The sequence below is a fragment of the Maniola hyperantus genome, chromosome 22 (genome assembly GCF_902806685.2).
Source record: "Maniola hyperantus chromosome 22, iAphHyp1.2, whole genome shotgun sequence".
NCBI classification, from domain to species: domain Eukaryota; kingdom Metazoa; phylum Arthropoda; class Insecta; order Lepidoptera; family Nymphalidae; genus Maniola; species Maniola hyperantus.
In genome coordinates, this window is record NC_048557.2 from 10,321,282 (window position 1) to 10,336,943 (window position 15,662).

Consider the following 15,662-nt stretch of genomic DNA (forward strand, 5'->3'; position numbering starts at 1 on the left):
ACTACTGTCTACCGATTGTTGTACGGGGCGGTCCCTTTGAGTTTGATGTAAACTCTGCGCAGTGACATCTTCATCGGTGCTTTCGCTATCGGAGTATCCATCACTATCGGTACTACAAGTAGATTCCGATGAAGGCACGTAATCAGGATCATAGTCCGAGTCGTCCGACATGTTTTACATACTCTAAAACAATATTCTTCACAAAAAAATTAACTCTAATCCCGAAAGTTGTGAAAGCGCGGGAAAACGACGCACACAGCGAGCCAAGGGGGCGGCCGGCGGTCAACTAACAATTACTTTAGCTGGCGTCACAATGAAATTCTAGAAAATTACAAGCGGCGTGACAGACAAAATCTTTTGGGGACGGCCGGCGACCCCCACGGCCTGCTGGTTAATTTTTCTTTAAAATAAGACCGGCCCTTTGCACTCGAAAACTTGGGGCCCGCCAGCGGATCCCACGGCAGTGAGAGTGTTAAAATTAGATTAGGTAGATAATCTATTTAACTACCATCGAATTAAGTTAATGTAAATTTACTTATTTTTATTCAGATACAACTTGTATCTGAATAAAAATAAGTAAATTGCCCTTGACTGCAATCTCACCTGGTAGTAAGTGATGATGCAATCTTAGATGGAAGCGGGCTAACCTGGAAGGGGTATGACAGTTTTTATTAAACCCATACCCCTTTGGTTTCTACACGGCATCGTATCGGAACGCTAATAGCTTGGCGGCACGACTTTGCCGGTAGGGTGGTAACTAGCCACGGCCGGAGCCTTCCACCAGACCAGACCAGAAATTTAAAAATTATAAAATTCCAAACCCCTGCCGGGAATCGATCCCGGGACCTCTGCGTCAGACAGATTTACACATTAAAGCGCTCTCGACTAATGGTGTCCTCACAGCCTGGCGTGCTTTCTGTAATAGTTTCGAAGGTAAAGAATCCGAAAAGCAAATTAGACATTCGCTAAGAAAGTGTTTTAAAAATTCATCCCTAAAGGGGGTAAAATAAGGGTTGAAGTTTGTGTAGTCCACGCGGACGAAGTCGCGGAAATATGCCAGTAAGTACCTACCTTATAATATACATTCTATTTGACTGTTAAAACACGTCTTCTTGCTTTTCTGGAGATCAATATTATTACTAACTTAAAAAAGGAGTATTGACAAACGCAATATCAAAAATTCATACCACTTGCAACATCACTTGGCACTTACCCAACTGGATAAGTGGCGTAACCATGACTTACTCGTGCGTGGCTGAAAAATGTCAACCACTTTATTTTCCTGTTTTCGAAAAAGCTAAATGGCCGCCTGCCAAGCCTTGTTGCCAAGTTATAAATTTCAAAAAATTCTTAAAGGCAATGTTAAGTTTATTAACTGTGGATGCCAAAGGAGATGGTATAGCATCAGATGTCTACTTTTCCAGGGTTCCGTATCCGAAGGGTTTCAACGGGACCCTCTTACTAAGCCTCCTCTGTCTGTCCAACCATCTGTCGTCGTGGGCTGTATCTTATGATATGAACCGTAATAGGTATAGTTGAAAATTTGAGGGGGAGGGGGGTGACAACGACAATTCATTCATAGGCTCATTTAGTAAAGTACATAATAATAATTATAAGTCATTTTAATTTTTGATATGTATTTAAAGAAACCTATTTAGAAATTTCCTTGAAGTGTATGTAAAAACACTATAAAATTATTATAATAATAAAATAATAAAAACAAAATATTATATCAGTAGATAGTTTAGTGCTTATCTAACATCAGCCCTCAAAATATTGCAGGTGGTCAAAAAGTAGCCCTGTGTTGACTCGCCGCCCTTGGTCTACCCCAGCCCTTAGTTCCCTAAGTTTTTAGCTACAAAATTACAACTTTAATAATTCACCACCCATTTCGTACTTACCGAATTTACCTCATAATTATAAAGTCCAACCCCTATTTCAGGAAGTCATGAATTTTGAGAGCGAGATAATAACGAATCATCTCTCCCTAGAGAGACAATCAGGCATTGGTCAAATACAACGCGTGTCTTCATAGTGTACGGGGAGCAGTGTGTAGTAAGTAGGCTTGACCGTAACAATAAGATCTTCCTCCGTAAGGAAGATCTTCCTCCGAGGGGATGTCTTGCTCGGGGCCCAGCTGGTCCGACTGTTGTATCTGAAAACATGTACACAGGATGTAACCGTAACGCTGGCAAAAACGATGACAGGTGATAGTAATGAAATCACTGATATGATACCACAAAAAACCGCGAAAATAAAATTTAAAAAACCTATTATTTTGTAAAACTTTACGATATATTTTAAATAAATCATCTGACTGACGCTAGAACGTACGTTGCGCAAGTAGGCCACTCGGAGTTAATGCCATGTCGTAGGTCGTTAACCTGAGTTTTGCACGCTATACATTGCGGGCATTGAATAATACTAAATCACTAAAACTACGAAATGAGGCAAATGGTTATTGGTATTGAATTGTGTTTAGGTAGTATAACAATAACGCTAAGTTTTTGCTAGCTGTGGTAGTAGTGGGCCTCAAACAGTTGACACCATCGACGACTATTTCAATGCAGCGTTTTTCCTTGCAGCCGCCGCCACGCGCTGTGTTTGACCAAGGCTTTAGTTAATAGTAATTAAATTTTGGAAATTGCAAACATTTTCGGGCTATCGCTAAAATTGGAATTAATTGCAATCTGCGAAGTTATATTGGGGACAATCAGAGACTCTCAAACTGTTTAATGAATCTCCTCGAAAATTAAAAATGATAAGAGGGGAAAACGATAATTTATGGAATACCATCATTCAGATTTACCATAATCAGTACCCTTATTATAAATGCGAAAGTGTGTTTGTTTGTTTGTTGGTTTGTGCTTCAATCACGTTGCAACGGTGCAACGGATTGACGTGATTTTTTGCATGGGTTTATATAAAGACCTGGAGAGTGACATAGGCTACCCGGAAAATCAAAGAGTTCCCACGGGATTTTAAAAAACCTAATTAATAATAAATAAATAAAACAATATTCCTATTAGGGCACCATTCAGAGAAATAATTCATGCATACTATCCATACTAATATTATAAATGCGATAGTGTGTCTGTCTGTCTGCTAGCCTTTCACTGCCCACCCGTTCAACTGATTTTAATGAAATTTAATATAGAGATAGCTCCGATCCCGGGGAAGGACATAGGCTTTTCAGACTACTTTTTATCCCGAAAAATCAAAGAGTTCCCATGGGAGTTTTAAAAACCTAAATCCACGCGGACAAAGTCGCGGGCATCACCTAGTCTCAAATATTTTCTTCATTAACCAATCTTAAAATAACACTTCATATCAAAATAGACCTAATATTGTAACCTTTCTTGACTAAAGTATTATATTCCAGAAACTAAAGTTTATGGTATCTACCCTTTAGCCATTTTAGTCTTTATCTAGAGAAAATAATGTTTCGTTTTAAAATAATATATAGTTTCATATTTGTGCCTTTTGGGGTGGAGCCCATGGGTTCGTGGGGCGAGGATGCTGGATCCTTTTTAAAGGACCTTTCATCCCGTCTCGCGGAATCCACGGGGGACCGGAGGGCTGGCAGTTACCTCGGTCAGCATATTAGTCTGGCCATTCAACGAGGTAACGCTGCCAGCGTTCCCAGCACCCTGCCTCGTTGCGATGGTTTAGATGATATTTTCGATCTGTAATTTTTATGTTTAGATTCGTTTTATTACAATAAACAATGAAAATAATATTCAAATTGAAAGAGTGAACGAACTAAAACCTGAAGAGTTTTGTTAGGTACACTGATTTCAACATTATGATCCCGAGCTATACCTTAGGTACATGCTTCGATTATTCTGCCAATTAGACAAGCGTCTAATTCTATCCTAGGCAAGTATTAATCTAGTAACTCTAAAATAATTATCTTGTGCGACACAAATAAAATATCTCTAAATATTTACCACTAGCTGATGCCCACGACTTCGTCCGCGTGGATTTACATTTTTCAAAATCCTGCGGGAACTCTTTGATTTTTCGGGATAAATAGTAGCCTATGTCATCCTCCAGGTCTTTATCTATACCCATGCAAAAAATCACGTCAATCCGTTGCACCGTCGTGACGTGATTGAAGGACAAACCAACAAACCAACAAACAAACACACTTTCGCATTTATAATAAGGGTACTGAGGTACTGATTGACCCCATGTCAAAGTGGTACATGAAACCTCCTTGAAGACCTCTCTGGCCCAGTGGTAAGCACTGTGGTCTTATTAGTGGGAGGTCCCGGGTTCGATTCCTGGCAGGGGTTTGGAATTTCATAATTTCTAGATTTCACGTGGCTTGGCCGTTTAATGTAGAAATCACGAAATTGTACAGTGCGACCATTTCGTGATTGTCGCACAAACTATTCCTTATGGGCTGTTATATCAGAGGCAATGCGTCTGTCTCTCACAGTACATATAGTAAACAATATCCGAGATGAAATACCCTTAGTAAGATAGCAGGTGTGATATATGAAACCGCTTTTTCATATGATTTTTCACATGCTATCGACATCTAGCTTGTAGCGCAAACACAAACGAAGACGTTATAAGGCAAACATCGTTCCGTTATATCGGTCGGTATTTGCTCAGCCATGCTTAAGCGCTGCGTCTGTGAGAGGCTGCAGTACACAATATCCCATTAACAACTGAGATGAAAGATAAAATACCTAGTTTTCAAGAATATGTGATTCTAATTTTATGAAATCTAATCTAAAGATAGCAAGTGTTACATACAGGGTGTAACCAGAATGCTTGCAAAAACGAAGACAGGTGATAGTACTATTGAATACTGATGAGATACCTATAAAAAAACTCGAAAAACGAAATCCTGTATTTTTAAAAATTCACAATGTATTGCAAGTGAAACATCTGATTAGCGCTAAAGGTCAACGAACGTTGCGTGAATAGGTCACTCGGAGTCAATGCCGCGTCGTAGGTGGGGCATCAACCCGAATTTTGCACGCTATACATTGCGGATTTGCAAAACACTAAATCACTAAAACTAATTGTAGTTTTACGCTAAAACATTAAATCACTAAAACTATTTGCAGTTTTAGTGATTTAGTATTTTGCAAATCCAATATAAAGCAAATAGTTGTTGGCATTGGATTGTGTTTAGGTAAATAATAACGTTAAGTTTTTTCTAGCGTTCTGGTTAAACTCTGAATGAAAATGCTTTTCATATGATTTTTCACATGCTACCTGTGAAATCATCCACCTCTAGCTTGTAACGCAAACAGAAACGTTATTTGAAAATGTTATAAGGCAAACATCGTTCCGTTATATCGATTGGTATTTGCTTAGCCATACTTGAGCGCAGCCTCTGTGAGAGGCTGCAGTACACAATCTCCGATTAACAACTGAGATCAAAGATGAAATACCTAGTTTTCTAGAATATTTGATTCTAATGCTGTGAAATCTAATTTAGTTACTAACATAGTTAATAAGGTCTACTGTTGCTAACACTTTATGGATGAAATATCTGAAAATAAAATGTTTATTATTATTATTATCATCATAATGATCAACCCATCGCTGGCCACTGAGTACAGGACTCCTCTCGGAATGAGAAGGGTTTAGGCCATAGTCTGCCACGCTGGCCCAGTACAAAATTGGCAGACTTCACACACCTTTAAAACATTATGGAGAACTCTCAGGCATGCAAGTTTCATCACGATGTTTTTAAAAGTAAGTGATAATTTATACTGATACTCCGAAAAATTAGAGGTGCGTACCCGGGATCAAACTCCTGGCCTCCCGAATAGAAATCTGACGTTTTAACCACTCGGCTAACACTGCTACCGCTTTAAAATGTGATTAATTAAAGTGCATAATCCTACATAATATTTTCTGCTGAATATCTGTTAAGGAATATAACCCTAGCACGCTACCAATAACCCAGCGCTTTCAAGGGCTTTGAAACGGATTTTTATTTATTTCGTCTATACTTCGTCGTACTCTTTTGTCTATACCTCGTACTCTTTCGTCTATACTTGTTCGGGTAAGAACTAACCCGTCCATAAGCGTCTTCAAAGTAATTTATCGCAAGCGCTATTTAAAGATAATCCGAGCCCCTAATCAAGACTGGCTAGACGCTAACTAGTTTAATCAGAACTGTGAAGAAATAACAGCGTTTATTTTCAGTTATTTGCTTACTGAAGCTTGCTTTTTAGATTTGCTTATATTTATACTAGCTTATGCTCGCGACTTCGTCCACGTGGTCTACACAAATTTCACACCCCTTAGGGGTTGAATTTTCACAAATCCTGTCTTAGCAGATGCCTACGTAATAATTGGTATCTGCATGCCAAATTTCAGTCCGATCCGTCCTGTAGTTTTAGCTGTGCGTTGATAGATCAGTCAGTTAATCAGTGAGTCAGTCAGTCACCTTTTCCTTTTATATAATCCTAATCCTAATATAATATTATAAATGTGAAAGTGTGGATGTTTGGGTGTTTGTTACTGAATCACCCAAAAACTACTAGACGGATTTGGCTGAAATTTGGATTGGAGATAGATTATATCCTGGATTAACACATAGGCTACTTTTTATCCCGGAAAATCAAAGAGTTCCGCGGGATTTTGAAAAACGTAAATCCACGCGTTCGAAGTCGTTTAGTCGTAAACACGAGGTAAGAATTAATAAGGATTCCATATTTAAGCTGAGAGCCGAAATTGTAATAAATTTAATTTTAAGCAAATAAATCTTCACGGCAGATGCTTAAATTGGCTGTCGCGTCTAATTGAATAATTACCACTTTCAGTATAGCGTTATAGGTAATGTGATGTGATCTGACATTTCGTGAAATCCCCGGAGATATCACACAGATTCGTCCTGCTGTCCTTATTCTAAAGCAGCTAACTCCAAAAAAGTATAATTTATCAGTTATCGACAAAAAGATAAGGGAATATCTAAAAATATAAATAAATAAGTAAATAAAACGTTTATTTTTCAATCATCTAGTTACACACATACATGGATTTGATCTTGAACAATTTGCGTGCTTGTTGGAATAAGCATATACAATATTAAGAATGTTACAAGATCAAGAACTGGCTATCCTAGCTAGATTTTTAGATCTGTGTTAAGGATAGCCAAAAGGAAAAGGAAAAGGTGACTAACTGACTGATCTATCAACGCACAGCTCAAACTACTGGACGGATCGGGTTGAAATTCGGCATGCAGATAGCTATTATAACGTAAGCACCCGCTAAGAAAGGATTTTTGAAAATTCAACCCCTAAGAGGGTGAAATAGGGGGGTTTGAAATTTGCGTAGTCCACGCGGATGAAGTCGCGAGCATAAGCTAGTAATTATATATTATAAAAAAGTAAAACTTTGAAAATCCTTTCTTAGCGCATGCCTACGTCATAATACCTGTCTGCGTGCCAAATTTCAGCCCGATTCGTCCAGTAGTTCGAGCTGTGCGTTGATAGATCAGTCAGGCAGTCAGTCAGTCACCTTTTCCTGTTATAAATGTAGATTTCCATTTAGTTGGATGTTTCCAAATAGCCAGAGTACCCTTACCTAAAACTGAACAAGTTTACAGCCATCTTTATTAGTATTACTCCTGTAATTAGCGCCGTAGAATTACATGTAATTATATACGAGTGCCTGTAATTTTCGTTGTTCCTTTTATGTATTTAGACTAAATATTAATTGAAAAATATGATTACTATTAATTAGAGAAGAGATAATTGAAACGATAAAATCACGGGTGTGATATACAGAAATGTTCTACTAGCCAAAATCACTGTATTCCAAAACCGCACATCGAATGTAATCAACGGTTTTGGTGTTAGAATAATTATGTAGCGAAACGTTTTATGGTTGTGTTAATTTATTTGAAATGAGCTAGGGATATTTACATAAACGATAGAGCAGCTATTAAGAAAAGGTTCATAATCTAAATATATAAAACGAAAAGGTGACTGAATGACTGACTGATCTATCAACGCACAGCTCAAACTACTGGACGGATCTGGCTGAAATTTGACATTCAGATAGCTATTATGAAGTAGACTAAGAAAGGATTTTTGAATATTCTATGCCTAAGGGGGGAAAATAGGGGTTCGAAATTTGTGTAGTCCACGCGGACAAAGTCGCGAGCATAAGCTAGTCTAAATATATAAAACGAAAAGGTGACTGACTGACTGACTGATCTATCAACGCACACCTCAAACTACTGGACGGATCTGGCTGAAATTTGGCATTCAGATAGCTATTATGAAGTAGACTAAGAACGGATTTTTGAAAATTCTATCCCTAAGGGGGGAAAATAGGGGTTTGAAGTTTGTGTAGTCCACGCGGACGAAGTCGCGAGCATAATCTAGTCTAAATATATGAAACGAAAAGGTGACTGACTGACTGATTGATCTATCAACGCACAATTCAAACTACTGAACGTATCGAGCTGAAATTTGGCATGCAGATAGCTATTATGACATAGACATTCGCTACGAAAGGATTTTTGAAAATACGCCACGCCACGGTCTTGCGCCGCCTGAATCCAGCGGCTCCCTGCGACTCGTCTGATGTCGTCCGTCCACCTAGTGGGGGTCTTCCAACACTGCGTCTTCCGGTGCGAGGTTGCCATTCCAGCATCTTAGGACCCCAACGTCTATCGCTTGTAAGAACTATGTGACCGGCCCATTGCCACTTCAGCTTCGCAACGCCGTTGAGCTATGTCGGTTACTCTAGTTCTCCTACGGATCTCCTCATTTCTGATTTGATCACGTAAAGAAACTCCAAGCATAGCTCTCTTCATCGCCCGCTGAGTGACTCTGAGCTTTTTTATGAGGCCCATAGTATCTCTTTATAAAATTAGTATAGATTTAAATATCCTTGTAAATCAGCATAATTAGAGCCATTATACGTTTTGTTTTGTTGCGGGAAAGCGTTGGATAGCGTGTTTTCTAGTGCAAATTAGAAGCATAATATAATATAATTTTTCCAACCCGAAATTGTTTGTTTAATTCTATAAACGTTTGTTTATATTATTTAACAATGTTCATAATCCATGATATACCATGAACCAAAAGCTTAATTTGCTATAATCTGCTGAAACAGGTCGAATCTGTATCCTCCTCAGGAGAGACCTAGAGAATGCTCCGGTGTCGGGGCGAAACGTGCGTAGAGTGTGCTTTGGGATTTGCGTGGTGGTGGTGGTGCGTATTGCTTGCCTGGTGGCTGGCTTTTCCTGCATGTTTAGCAGTGGGAGGGCGAGCGGTGCATGTCGCATGCTGCATGTTACACCATACAGATTCGACCTGTTTCAGCGGATTATAGCAAATTAAACTTTTGGTTCATTGTTTATTAAACAATGGATTTTCATGCATTAAGTACCTATTTACTATATTTTGTTTTGTAGTGATTTATCATTTCCGTAAGCATGTGATAGCTTAGTGGTTAGGACGTCCACCTCCTAATCTGAGATCGGGGTTCAGTCCCGGGCACGCACCTCTAACTTTTCTGAGTTATGTCACTTGCTTTAACGTGACATGAAAACATCGTGAGAAAACATGTCTGAGAGTTTTCCATAATGTTCTCAAAGGTGAAGTCTGCCAATTCGCACTTGACCAGCGTGATAGACTACGGCCAAAATCCTTCTCACTCTGAGTGGAGACCCGTGCCGTGATTTATTTAGTTGATAGAATATTTTATCTTATTAACTTTGACTGCAACATAGAACTGTGTTTCTCTTTATTAAATACATTTTACTGATTTCAGAACTGATTTTAAATAAATCTTCGGATTCAAATCCATATCATCCATACTTACTAGTGTTCTAAATACGAAAGTGCGTCTGTTTGTCCGTATGTTGATAGTGACGATCCCGATATTGTTTGTATGAGATAAATATCTAAGTAAATAATTAAACTCACGGAATTTTTAAATGGTTAAGCGAACAAAATTTTTCACGGTTTTGGAATGAACGACCCGTTTGAAATCCAGACGTCACTGAGGTTGCATTGGTGCTAAATAAACATTTTAGGACCAATGAGTCGGTGCCATTTTGCTTGTTCAATGGCCCTGTCCTTACGAAGTAATATATAAGTCAATCCATTTAACGCAGAACAACTCACGGGCATCTTCTAGTTAAAAAACGTTTTCCAAGTATTTATAAAAATAGGGATTAGTAAAATAGTTTTAAATTAATTTCAGACGTAAACTTTTTAATATCTCCATCACCAAAGATATTTAGATAAGTATTCTGACACCCAAAATATGAAAGAAAATAAATTTCAATTATCAAAATCAAAAGAAAAGAAAAGTAATTCCAAACGAAAATATTTTATCTTGGAACAGCGTCAACTTTTCATCATATTTTGGGGTGAAATTCATTTCCAAAAGAAAAATGGAGGACCGAATACCAGTAATTGGACATTTCTCATTTCCTTTATTGTTCAATCGAATGAGTTCTTGCACTACTTAATTCTATGTTGGTAAAAAGTTAGAAAGAAAGAAAGAAAGAAAAAAAAACGTTCATTTTTAAAAGTTGTGCCCATACAATATCACTATAATGTAGGTACAGTACATCGGCCTTTAGAATGACATTTCCGCTTTGTAGAGCGTTGTCTCTGTCACTTATACCTATATGACGTTTTATCGGTCTCTACGACAGAGACTGTGCTCTACAAATCTGTTGTAGGTAGGTACATAATATCTAAATATATAAAAGGAAAAGGTGACTGACTGACTGACTGACTGACTGATCTATCAACGCACAGCTCAAACTACTGGACGGATCGGGCTGAAATTTGGCATGCAGATAGTCATTATGACGTAGGCATCCGCTAAGAAAGGGTTTTTGAAAATTCAATTCCTAAGGGGGTGAAATAGGGGTTTGAAATTTGTGTAGTCCACGCGGACGAAGTCGCGAGCATAAGCTAGTTATACATATACAAAAAAATGGTACATTCAAGAACAGCTGGTACCTACTTTAGTATACATTTTAAGTCCGCCTTCCGCCTCAGGAAAGTCCAAAAGTCATTTGTGCGTATTGGTATTACCTTTTATAATAAAATCCCGCAAAACTATTTTGGACTCACCCTTGCACAAGTTTAAAAAATCTATTAAAAATATGCTCCTGAAAAAAGCATATTACACAATTGAAGATTATCTAAATGATAAAAGAGCGTGGATTTGACCTGCAGCTCGTTCCAGCAACGCACAAGACTGCAAATACTATTTTATACATGGCATAATCTTGTACCTATATCAAATATTTGAAAAGAGCAACCGCCGAGTTTCTTGCTGGTTTTTCTCGGTAGAAAAGGTATTCCGAACCAGTGGTATGCATCCGACTATTCGAAAGTACTTGTAAATGTTTATTTGAATAAAAAAGATTTTTTTTTAAATTAAGACCCCAACAATGTATTTCGGAAACCCGATAGCCATTGGAGTCTAAAGGTGCTAAAACGGTGACATCGCACTGGAAAGCGCAGCGTTGGCGGACCCCCCACTAGGTATACAGGCGACTTTAAATGAGTTGCAGAGAACTGCTGGACTGTCAAGACCGTGGCGTATAGAACTCCCTACAAGAGACCTATGTCCAACAGTGGACGTGTATAGGTTGACGACGATGATGATGGTGAATCGCTGGCCTACTACTAAATATGGGTCTCCGACGCGTTCTCAGTAGTGGGCAGCGATTATGATGATGAAATAGTTAAATGAATATTTTATTCTTTGTTTGTTTCAGTGTACCTTTAACCATAAAATCTTATTTTATTTTATTTTCTAGGTTGCCTGGAAGACGTCGCATCTTAGCGATAAGGCCGCCTTTTGTACAATTTTAGTCTACAGTTATTTTCTTTAATGTTACGTATAATGGTCTACAATACAGTATGTTCTCTTTTCATTTCATTTCAAGCCAAATGGTAGCTTTCCAGGGATAAGAATTACGGGTTTAGATCGTAGGTATATATCTCTGCGATATTTAAGGTAACTACACACGCTACGATAAAATCCCGTGCGATCTTTTGCTGACATACCTAGTACCTACCGATCTATATTTCCACGTCGTCATCAACTGGTAGACTCTACTGGTAAGTTCTTAAGTTTATATTTTGAATATTTGCATTTAGCTTTTTGTGTACAATAAAGCATATTTAATTCATTTATTCATTCATACTGAATTTAGATCTCTAGTAAAGACTTCCACACACCCAAACATTAGAATATCAAAAGTCGAACAAAACATGACGCTTTCGCGTTACTCCGAACTTCTACGATTTCTTTACTTTTAGCTAAGAAATAATACAAAAAAATTAGTAAAAATTAACTTTTATTTCGCCATCAAAAACGTGCGAGAAATAAATTCTTCGCCCGAACAGGGAGTTGAACCCTGGACCTTCGGATTATCAGTCGAACACTCTGCCGTTTGAGCTATCCGGGCTGTGTTATGTATCGCTTATTATTGCAATCTAATGCAAAACTTTCAATATAAGTACCTACCTTCAAGTCAAGAGCAACCACAAATTCATGGTTTTCGAATTTTTGCCTTTACTTATACTGTTAGGCATAGCTACCTGCCAAATTTCATAATTCTAGATCAAGGGGGAAAACATACGATAGATAGATACGATATGACAGATACGATAGATAGACAGACAGGCAATGAAGTGATCTTTTAAGCGTTCTTTTTTTTTCCTTTCAAACTTAACCCTAAAAACATATTTTGTGTCTTCGATTCAATACAGACTAGTTCCATGGGGATCAAATCCTGGACAAAAGGCTAGGAACGAGTTTTATCAATGCCATTATTGTATCCAATAAATTCCCTATGTAAGGTAATAAAAACAAAGCATGAGCACCAGGGAATCAAAAGCGTGTTTTTTGTATTTACATGATTAGGTAGATGATTTTAAAATAAAAGAAGAACTAGGTATATCTTGATTGTTTTTAGGGTTCCGTACCCCAAAAGGAAAAACGGAACCCTTATAGGACTCACTTTGTTGTCTGTCTGTCTGTCTGTCAAAAAACCTACAGTGTACTTCCCGTTGACCTAGAATCATGAAATTTGGCAGGTAGGTATATCTTATAGCTGACATTTGGTGAATAATCGGAAACTGTGAATTTAGGGTTAGATCACACAAAAAAAAAAAAATTGCGATCATGAACTAATAATTAGTATTTTCAACTTTCGAAGTGGTGACTATATCAAGTGGGGTATCATATGAAAGGTCTTCATCTGTACATTCTAAAACAGATTTTATTTATTTTTATGCATCATAGTTTTTGAATTATCGTGCAAAATGTCGAAAAAATACAACTGTAGTACGGAACCCTCATTGCGCGAGCCTGGCTCGCAATTGGCCGTTTTTTTTTTTTAATATAAATTAGCATGGTGCATACGCAAGTTTTCGTTACTTTTGATATTATTTTTTAATTCCAAAAATTAAATGTAAACACGAATAAGTGGTACTTTCTTAACCAATCCAATCTAATCCAACAGAACCGGGGGGGGGGGTGGGGGGTCGTACTTTCGTACTTAGCTGATTTTCTTACAAAATCGATGCATCTAATGGCAGTATTGGCAAGGTTACACATAGCTCGGATAGCTCAAATGGTTAGAGCGTTGGACTCATGATCCAAAGGTTCAGGGTTCAATTCCCTGTCCGAGCGGATAACTCATGAAATCATCATTTTTGAATACCCACATTTTTAAATATTTTATTGAAAAAAAAAAATTAAAGAAAGAAACAAAAACGTTTATTTTGTAAGTTGTGCCGCACATAATTTTATACCTAAGGGTTGGTTATCCCGGCGCTTGAGCATTAAAACCAGAATGACTCAAGCAGAAGAATTTTAAGTAGAAGTTATTGTTTTACTATATTTGATTCGCCCCCGCTTCGTTTGGGTAGGATATCTAAATATCCTTTCTTGTTATAGGTAAACATTATAGCGAAAACCTGTATGTAAATCTCAACATTCTAAATCCTATGGGTTAATACGTTGATTTATTTCAGTTTATCCTTTAACTAGTTTTTGCCCGTGACTTTGTCCGCGAGACCAACAAAAAGCACGCATTTTTCAATATAATTTAAAGCGTGAAATACACTAATTTCAAACCTCTATTTTACCCCCTTTGGGGTTGAATTTTCTAAAATTCTTTGTCAACGGATGTCTGCGTTATACAATCTCTCTGCATGCCAAATTTAAGCTCGATCGATCCAGAAGTTTGAGCTGTGTAAGGTAGATCAGTCAATCAGTTAGTAGCTTTTGCCCGCAACTTTGTCCACGTGACCTGCAGAAACTGCGCATTTTTCACGATGATTTAAAACCTATAGCACTCAGGGATAATATAGCTTTCGAACACTAAAAAAAAGTTCAGAATTGGAACATTAGTTTCAAAGATTGTTTCCCTACATGAAAACTCAAAATCTGACTTTTACCGCTTTATAATATCAGTTTAAATATGTATTGATTTATTACTTGTTACAAAACAATCGAATCATTGGTGAGCTAGTAAATTTTCGAGACAGTCAGAATTCGATGCGTTTGTAAGACACCCTTAAGAGATCCGAGTATAGTATCGACTTAGTTTGCCGAGTCAGTGACCTAGAGAAGATCTTGGCCTGAAACACTAGAAGTGCCGCTCATGACTATCCTGCGGCTTGCCTCACTGTATATGTATATTTAGTGAAACTAATACAGGCAAAAGATTGTTTTTTTTTTTTGAGTGTGTGTCTGTGTGTGTGTGTGTGTGTTTGTTACTAACTAAAAACTACTGGACGCAGCTGAAATTTGGACTGGTGATAGCGTATACCCTGACATAACACATAGGCTACTTTTTATCCCGGTAAATCAAAGAGTTCCCACGGGATTTAGAAAAATCTAAGTCCACGCGGAGAAAGTCGCGGGCATCAGCTAGTATCGAAACAAAATTCCAAATTTACAAACCTGTGTCATCTATCTAAATATATAAAAGGAAAAGGTGATTGACTGACTGACTGACTGAACGATCAATGCACAGTTCAAACTACTGGACGGACCGGGCTAAAATTTGGCATGCAGATAGCTATTATAACTTAGGCATCCGCTAAGAAAGGATTTTTAAAAATTCAACCTCTAAGGGGGTGATATAGGGGTTTGAAATTTGTGTAGTCCACGCGGACGAAGTCGCGAGCATAAGCTAGTATTTAAATAAATATAAAAACCTCACAGAGCCTAGCATTATTAAGCAAGAATAGACAAGAATTTCCAACAGACTTGCCGCGTAAATTCAATTACGTGCAAGACGGTAAAATAAAATGGCGGCCGTTTACCGAATTGTCTCTGCGAATCCGTCCGTCTAATTCCCGTTTAGAGAAGTGTCTTCCAAGCGCGCTCCATACTTTTATAACCGACTACAGCAAAGCCAAAAGGAAGGGTTAGATTTTAGCAGTCTATATATGTATGTGAAGGCAAAGCTGCAGACCTTCATAACATGATGATGATTGATGATTAATCGGAATAAGTCAGGATAACAACGTTTTAGTTTAACCGAGCCTTCGTGGGCGCACTTACAATATTCTCGTATTACGAGGGACAACACAAACTACCCTCAACTTATAACTATAGCAACTCTCACTAATTATGAGTCCACCAACCAACGTCTCCAATGAGACCAGACAATCCTAACT

The 15,662-nt window shown here is 37.9% G+C and overlaps 1 protein-coding gene and 2 non-coding genes across 3 annotated transcripts in view; 2 read left to right on the plus strand and 1 right to left on the minus strand.

The window, feature by feature from the left end:
* LOC117992983 (venom acid phosphatase Acph-1-like) overlaps positions 1-15,662 on the plus strand; it is a 520,874-nt gene that overhangs the window by 319,998 nt on the left and 185,214 nt on the right. The window lies entirely within an intron of this gene.
* Positions 12,361-12,433, minus strand: TRNAI-GAU (transfer RNA isoleucine (anticodon GAU)). The gene has a single exon. It is a non-coding gene; the product is annotated as a tRNA-Ile (tRNA).
* Positions 13,589-13,662, plus strand: TRNAM-CAU (transfer RNA methionine (anticodon CAU)). The gene has a single exon. It is a non-coding gene; the product is annotated as a tRNA-Met (tRNA).